This window comes from Sodiomyces alkalinus (genome assembly GCF_003711515.1).
Source record: "Sodiomyces alkalinus F11 unplaced genomic scaffold SODALscaffold_7, whole genome shotgun sequence".
Classification (NCBI taxonomy): domain Eukaryota; kingdom Fungi; phylum Ascomycota; class Sordariomycetes; order Glomerellales; family Plectosphaerellaceae; genus Sodiomyces; species Sodiomyces alkalinus.
Window position 1 is genome coordinate 477,213 of NW_021167085.1, and position 8,710 is coordinate 485,922.

Here is an 8,710-nt window from a genome sequence, read left to right on the forward strand (position 1 = left end):
GTTGTGTAAATGAACACAGCGAGATCCTCCCTGGGAACAGGAAGGGTTGATTAGTACTACTTGCTGGAGGCGGGCCTAAGAAAAAAATGGCCGAAATAGTGGCAGGCACAGGAGAATGATACCTGTGCTTCTTGTTCTCTGAAGTCGATACTCGCTATCTTCTCCGTATGGGAGAGGAGAATGATAAGGGAACGAGACGGAAAGCCGCATAAAATGATGTTGCAGGACCTCGTATGAAGTTGACCGAACCCTTTTCTTCTTCCTTTCTTATCACGACCATAGGTCTAAGGAGATCTCTCGGTCGATTCGAGACAATCTGTCTGGGTCAAAACAATCACCAGCGAGCCGTAGATCGATGAGGGGCTGAACGCTCGAGGACAAAGCTGGCTGCGGGGAGTCGTTCACTAGCACCAAGGCTTTGAGTGGCGATTGGTTTCGGAGTTCACGACGTCGAAGCCCAGAACGACAGGACCACGGCAGGGGCTACTGAAGCTGCTGGTGTTTGGGGACCGGATTGTCGTCGGAATGACTGGCATTGGACGACGCAGGGCTCGAAAGATGGACTAGTCTGGCGAGTCTGCAGTTCAGCCTACAGGCCAAGGAAGGGATCGGATGAAAGATTCGAAGGCTCGCCGACTTGTCGAGTAAGATAACCTAAAGTATGTCTGTCTTAGGTCGGCCAGTGATTAGAGGCAGGGGATGTGATGCCTGTAATCGTCGTATGTGAGTCCCCTTGCCGTAGAGAGTCCGATGCCACCCTTTCGTGTATGGAACGTGCACCCAGTGGAAGGTCTTAAGAGTCAAGAGGATCGATCTCGCTGATCTTGCACCGACCGAAACTGGAGCTGTGACCGCGCGGACGGACGGGACGGACGGCAGGAGGGAGCGAGTCGAGGGTAGCCCTATCGACACTGGAGGAGACGTCTGTCTTTCCCTGGGGTGGAAGACCTTGTGGGAAAGAACGAGAGCTTGCCTACAAGGAAAAGCGGCCTCTAAGGGAATAGGCGGACCGGGCAACGCAAGGTCGGAAGGGGGAAGGAGGGGTGAGGAGGCGGCGGAGGAAAGAGTGGTGAGGCTCGGGAAGGGAAGAGAGAAGAAAGGTGGAGGGGGGGGGAAATGATGGTTTTGAGAAGCAGTTCCAAAAGGGAGTTGACCAGGATGAAGGCCGTTCGTTAAGGTACCAGAGGCAAGATGGATGTACGAAGTACGAAGTACAATGTAACTTGGTACTTCTCAAATCCCTGGTGGTTGCCCGAGACAGAAGCGCCAGTGGACGTCTCCAGTCGGCGAAAACAGAAGGAAAAAAGAAAGAAAAAGAAAAAAATGGCAAAAGGGAACAGGAGAAGAAAAGACGATTACATACCTAGCACATTTCCACAGCCTTCACTGGAACTACTGGTGCAGGGAGCCGGCCGAATTGGACGGAATAAAGAGTGAAAGGTTGTCAGGGAGATCGCGGGTTCGTACTGGGTTTGTCTTCGGCTCGTCTCAAAGCACAGCGTTGTCCCTGTCCTTGGTCTCTCTCGATGGTACCCCAATAAGAGCCCTGCTATCGATGATGGTCCTATGAGGGGACGATACAGGGTACAGCCCGCCGTCGTGTCAGCAATAGCGGCTACGTCTGACTTAATTTAGGGAGGTCCCATGGCAGGGAAAGACTCTACGAGTGCCCTGGGAACGAAGTGGGGAAGGCTACAAAGGGAGGGTAAGAGAGAGCTCGAAGAAGGGAGAAGGCATGACATGGCGCTGCATTCGCACAGGGGGAACACTGTAAAGGCTGAAGCCGTTGCCCAGGGTAGAAACTGCAACGGGTACGCCAGCCGCCGGCGGCTGCAAGTCATCCCCTAGACAGGGACTAGCACCATGATGACGGAGAGCAAACGACATCATTAGTGGACGAACCTTGGCTGGGTCACGGCTGAGCACGGCAGAATACCATTGATTATTGGCCAGATCCCCTTATCCTTCCCACTGTGACCAAACCGCTTTTGGACATGCTGGCACCCGAAAGGGACAGGGCCTGGGATAGGTATGGGATCCACTGTGCGGATTGACGGCCTTAGTTCCCACTTTATAGAAAACGGTTGCCGCAACGATCACGGACTGTAGAGCTACGTACCGGGGCGGTGGTTTGCTAGAAATAAGCGGTGTGACTTGCGACCCTGTGAGGTGGCCCCAAGGTCCCCGCACTGTGATGACCTGTGCTCCGAGCGTCGAAGCCACGAACCTCGTTTTCCCCCTGACGGCCTCGAATCAAAGTGACGACAGGGACGCATTTTCCCCAGGGAAGACCCCTCCTTTGTTTGCCGTTGCCGGGTATCTTCGTGATCTTGGATTAATATTGGAATCCCAAGAGCCAGCTAACTTACTTGGTTGCGGCGCTTATAATCTTTTTTTATTTCCTTCTTTCGTTTTCTTTGTTGAGCCCCCTCCCTTGTCAGTAGCTATCCATCTCATCTCATCGACCGCTTTTTCATCTCCAATAATTACAAAACATTCGCTCCAGTTGATACCATGTCCGGCCTTCGGTCATCTTGGGGTTCGAAGCATGACTTTCATGGATCAGCATCCATTGGCAGGGGGGATAGATAACTGGCAGCCTTGAATGCACGGAGGAGCAAAGGCTGCAGTTTCGAAGTGCCGTATTGCACACATGTTGCCTGCCTTACCTTATCCTGTACGAAATGCAGGTAATGTTATCCTGGACAATAATACCTACCTAGCCTTGCCAGTACCTCATGCTTCCAAGTCGAGGGATAGATAATTATTTCTGTTCGATTATGGTACGTTATTGCTGGAAGTCCTGACGTATCTTATCCCTTGAAGGAGACAGCATCCCTCGCATCCAAGCATTCCTCCCTCGAAGCTGTTTTTCAAGTTGAAAGAGCCAGATTTCTAAATCGGGTGCACTTCTATATTCAAAATCGAATCCTGGCATTGCATGACGAGCACAAAGAGAATAAACACAAAGTAAACAATTTCGAGGAGAACAAATCCTCCACAGAAAGACGACAGACCCTGTCCCCGATGCCTGCACATGCATCATGTGCTGCAGCCGTGTCCGACCAGCCAACCCAGGGCGGTTGACTGGCAGCTTTTCGGAAGCTCCCCCACCCGGCTGCAGCTCTGCAGCTCCAGCCCGGGGCAAACCATTGGACGACCAAATGGATAAGCAGGTTGTGTGACTGTTGCCTTACGACGTGCAGAGAGTGTCTACGAATCTGTCGCCCGTCGGCGGTCGACTCAAGCGAGTGATGTGTGATGGTCATACTTCGTAAAGAACTTCTGCCGGACGGATCAATCGCATCGTACCTATCCGTACCGTCGTCGTTACTTGCCTGACAAGCACGTCAGACCGAGCTCTTTTCGCTTGGCATAAAAGTACCTACCCTGGAGCTGAGCCTTGACTCTTGCCGGCTGATATTGGTGGCCGAGGCTGACGATACAACGTACGGTACCAGATGATCCCACCCCGGATTCCTTGTCAGTACGACTCTCCCTGTTTCACCTCCCAAAATCCTCCTTGGGTGACTGCGGGGCACGGATCCCAACACGCGAAAAGACGTCGCTTCCTGGTTTCACCGGATTGAGAGACGGAGCTTGGAAAGCAGCTACTTCTGCTGCGACGGCGTGCTCGGTGTCTGGCCGGAGGAGGGTCATGGCGCAAAGGGAGCAAGCAACAATCAATGGAAGGCAGTAAATAGAACGAGGTACGTACTCCGTACTCCGGACTTCGGAATTGCAACGCTACCTCCCTCACCAGCGACCAATGTAGTCAAAGTCCCCGTTTTACCCGATTTTTTGTGGTCGACTGGCGCAGACCAAATAAATTGAAGGCCCGAGATAGGAGACCAGTTCGAGCACATGGAAAGGAATCCCTTGCAGTCTCCAATCTCGCAAGATCGATCAATGTCCTCCAAAACTCAAATCAGCCCGAGCTCCCATTGCCTGGCCCAGACCATTGGGGGCAATATCGGACAAGAAACACGTGGTGGATGAGGCTCTCCCGAGATTGTGCAAGTCAAATTGATTAGTGAATCCACAAGGCCAAATCCCTTGAACCTGAGCTCCTTGAGTCTTTGCTTCTTCTTTCTCCATGTGGCCGAGTCTGGTTACCAGACCGCGCATTAGTTACCGGCGCCATCGATGCATTTCATCATCGTCGTCCCTCTGTACAGGTCCTCAATTGTTTACTTTGACATCTGTACAAAACATTTCGACCGGGCAACGCAGTGGAGAATCGAGGGGAAAGCCTAGAGCTCTCGTGCAGGAAGAAGCTGCACTTGGCTGCATGGGTGGTGCTCTCAGTCCACCTGTACTTTCGTGGCCGACCCCGCCAATTGCGGTCAGGGCTCTTGATGGAATAATGAACAAGCGAAGATCGGGTTTGCACAATACGGTCGATCAAGTCGTGCATAAGGCATCTGTACGAAGCAATGCATGCATGGAGAAAACGTCTGTTCCCGTTGTTCTAGCTTATCTGTCCAATGCAAACTGACCTCATATAAGACACGACGAGAAGGAAAAAGAAACTGGAGCAGCAGGATCGGGAGTTGTGTTTCTGGGTGAGAGCTTCAGCACAGTCCACGCGGGGAGTCATGCTCCAATTTTATTTCTATTTTTTTTTTCTCAATTTTGATTTTGAACTTGTTTGCTGGTTCTCAAAGGGATGGGACAGAGCAAAAAGTCAGAAAGGTACGTATCTACGGGTATCCAAGAAAATTGCATTCAACCCTGTTTTATTGAGAAATCGACCCTGTCTTCTCCACCACGTCCCTCTGAGCCTCCTAATACGTCAATTGCGCGGTATTAAAAAGCGAGAGCGGGAAAGGAGCCAAAAGCGTGGGGGAGCCTTTCCACGACGAAGTACCTATCGTAAAGCTCAATGCTCCGTCATGAGAAATCCTAATTCCGTGTACTTAGGGTAGGTACCTATCAACGTCCCTTTGCCATTGGCTTAGAAGCGGTCGCTAGGCCCAAAAAAAAAAAAGAAGAGAAAAGAAAAGAAAAAGGACGAATGGGACCAAGGAATCCCTGCAAATTTTGTGCGAAGCCTTTCCTAACTTGGCCTTTTTCCTCGGTCGCGACGTGGTGACAAGACAAGGCCGTCCGTTCAGCTGCGACCCGTCTCTTCGGAGGCCGAGCTGGGCACAAGCCAACCAACTTGATCCGACGACGACCAGGTGGTCGCAGGGGCGGCTGATGACCGCATTTGGCGCCCTCCTTATCAGCTTGCATTCTTCTTAAGCTCCGTCTCCCATTGCTTTTTGCAGACGCTCTCAAATGCCAACCAGGTCGAAGGAAGCGCTGAGGATAATAGTCATGCAGGCTGTGAATCATCACTGAACCATCACCTCAACAAAGACATGACAGCGAGAAGAAACCAGCAAACTTGGGCGGCGGTAGCACAGAACGGCGCCGGACCCAAGCCTTCAAGCTGACTTGCTGTAGTTGCGGAGTGCGTATCTGTACGACTAACAACATGACCGTATGCGCGGAAACCCCATATGTGACGAGGACTTCGAGAGGACAGACATTCTGGGCGTTCAGTTCCCGAAAACCAAACCCCCAACCCCTTTCTTGCCTTTGATCCGACGACCAAAAAGTTCGCAGAACTAATCCGACTCCGGATACCAAGATCGGACCTGTCAAACCTTCCCCAGCCGGGTCCGAACTCTTAGGCCCTGCGACCCTGCCTTGTTTTTTCACCGAGATGGGGGCCCGTCCAACCAGGCCTGGGACACTTGAAGCACGTCATTCATCTGAAGAGCTTCCTCTTTTAGTCTCTTTAGATGCTCTCAACTCTTGGTTTCCGCATGGTTGGCGTCTCTTGTGTGTGTACGAAGTAGTTAAGTGTCGCGGTCATTGTTGTCTTACCTGCCTTGTGCCCCGACTTCATGCGCTCGATGTCTGGCATGGCATGATGGTCTATGACGAGTAAATCCTCAAACGCGAGCAGTGGGTAGTCTCGGCGGTGCTGGCTGCACCATGCATGCAGAGGGGGTCATGCGCAAGGCACACAATCAATAGTAGAGGCTCTATGGAAATGGTTCCCATTGAAGCGATCGCATGGCGCATCATGTTTGTTTACTTGGAACAAGCCAAGCAGAACCGAATCCGGCCGATTCGATCTCAACAAAGGAATCATCTATTCATCGGAAACGACAATGGCGTTCAATCGTTCAACCCCTCACCGCTTTTGCCGTTTCCTCTCTTTCGACTGGCCCGATTGACATCAAAGATATTTAGAACGCCGAGCGTCTGGAAGTAGTGTACAGCAACGCCCAATGGGCGTCCCGAAGTCGACCTCCCTTGACCACCGGGTCGCAGGCAGTGCATCTAACAATGGATGGTAGTAATTATGGAGCCGAGATATGCATCACGAGGACTCCCTCCCTTCCTCGTTCTTTCCTCTTTGTTATCCGACCGCCCCTCCAACTGGTCGGTTGTTGATCGATCGGTCAGTAACGGGAGCACTTGGTAGACGAGTTGGTGGACCGCTTCAGCTGGGTTTGGACAACGGCATCCATTTACCGGAGATGCCGTACGTACCTGGCGGTTAGGTCGGCTTGGCGGGAACCCCTCCCTTGGCCGGGACGCGCCCACGGAGTCCGATTCGATCGAGGCTTTCTCCTTTCCAAACATGACATGACTTCATTGTGATGCATTGGGAGGATTGCGTGGGTTCTTGCCCCGCGGTTCGTACGAAGTAAACTCTTACGGAGTCGATGCACGCAATCAACTGGTGCACAGCCTGGCCCTGGTTCACCCACCTCTTTACTCGTTGCGCTTGTTTCCGCCCACGTCTCAGGTTTCGGCGGGGAATAATCGTGGACTTGACGAACCAAACAAGACAAAGGGTTGGGACAAGGAATAGAGTCCCACCAGTCTGCAGTACGTGTATGCAAGGAGTGATGGTGGCATTGCCTCGGTCGTCTTTTTTAGCCCGTCTTTTTGGGGCTGTTTTCTTTGTTTCTTTTCTTTTTTTGCCTTCTTTTTCCTCTGACGTGACTCGTGGAAGTGCGGGGTTTTATGGCAAAAAGTAAACAAGTGCGACGCGAACTCGTGTAGCGTAAACAATCGCTTCCCCGCAGCATCACCCTGGCAAGTCGCGTCAGCACGTGACGCCGAACCATTGGACGGCTTCTAGCCCCTGAGCAGGTCTGGCTTGGCAGCGACCTCTGTGTAAAAGTCGGTGTCCTAATAGAGGATTCGGTGTGGCCTTACTCCGTACGATGACCGATGACTCCATAGTGTACAGAGAATGCGTCGGAATTAGCCAGTCGAACTGGATCTTTTTGCAGCTCTAGCTGATCGCGAGGTGAAGAGGTTGATGATTAATTAATAGTTCGTACGTGCGAATTACATGTCCGAAAAACCATACATTTCGTGCACAGTTCGGTGGCGATACACGTCTCCTGCATCATGCATGTAAGACTTAAGGAGACGCCACTCAGGGTCGGTTGTGATTTGCGACAGAGCATAATTCGTACGAATATCATAGGTCCGGGAATTTGTGCATTTTGGAGCCGATGTCCATTCACAGGGCTGCATCGGGAGTTTGTTTGGAGATTGCGTGCATTCTTCGGGGTTCCAATGGCTTTCCTGTATTTTGGGTGACGTTCCATCCGAGATCGTCTAGCATCGAGAAGAGAAGCCTGGCACTTGGTGTATGGATAGACCAATGTGCCGACCCCGAGCAGTCGGATTCACCAGGCAATGAAATAAGAGAACGGAGGAATGGGATATTGGAAGAGGAGGTAAAGTGTCAGACGCTCCTTATGCTTGGTTGCCCGCATGTTGAAGAGTTCGGCGTATGGGGTAACGACATATCAATATCCGCAAGAGCTCACTCCAAGACGTCACACGGCTTGGCTCAGAGGCTTCTATTATGTTGTACGAACAGGTCACCGTAGGTCCTTATACAGCATTAGCGGTGACAAAACGTGTAAGCCGTTCGGAAACCTAGCGGGCCATTCCACTGTCTTCTCCAGAGCAGATTACCATTGTACGAATAGACTCTTCGGGTTTGGCATATACTCTGAGAGGACCAGCCCGACGGTCCAGACAACCCGGGTCTGTATCATCATTACAGACGTTCGGCACGGTGACATCTAATCTGCCTCTGCCCATATGCCAAGCAAGATGTCTCCGAAACGAGAGCCGTGGGTTTGATGTAGAATATGGGTATGGTTCTTGTGGCCGTTAAGACTCCTGAACGAGACTCAATGGTACCAGAGTATGTCAACAAGAACGTGACCCTTTTAGGTATTACAGCAAGGCGGCCCCATCCTCCTGCCAAGTGTTTCGTGAGTGCAACGGACACTTCGTATAGATGCTAGGAAAGCCATTCAGTATCCCCTCCAGGAGAATCGTCCCCGCCAAATGCCTCGCAGGATATTGAATGGTCTCTCCCGGTTTTTTTATTACTATGTGAGAATTCGAAGCCAGCTAGCTGGATCCGGTCCCTGGATTTGCGGAGATGTCTTAGTCGTTGCGATGTGAGGAGGATATTCCGAGACATTCTTTCGAGCATGGCAGAGCAGTGTATGGAATAGCAAACGCATATAAGAAAATAAGTGATACCAAGATATAGTAGATATCCATTGCCCCGAGAGACACGTTACTGGACCTCTGGGCAAGTCTAGACAGCATTTCATTCACGTTGCCGCAGGAAAACTTGCGAATATATCATGGTTAGAGTAGCAGG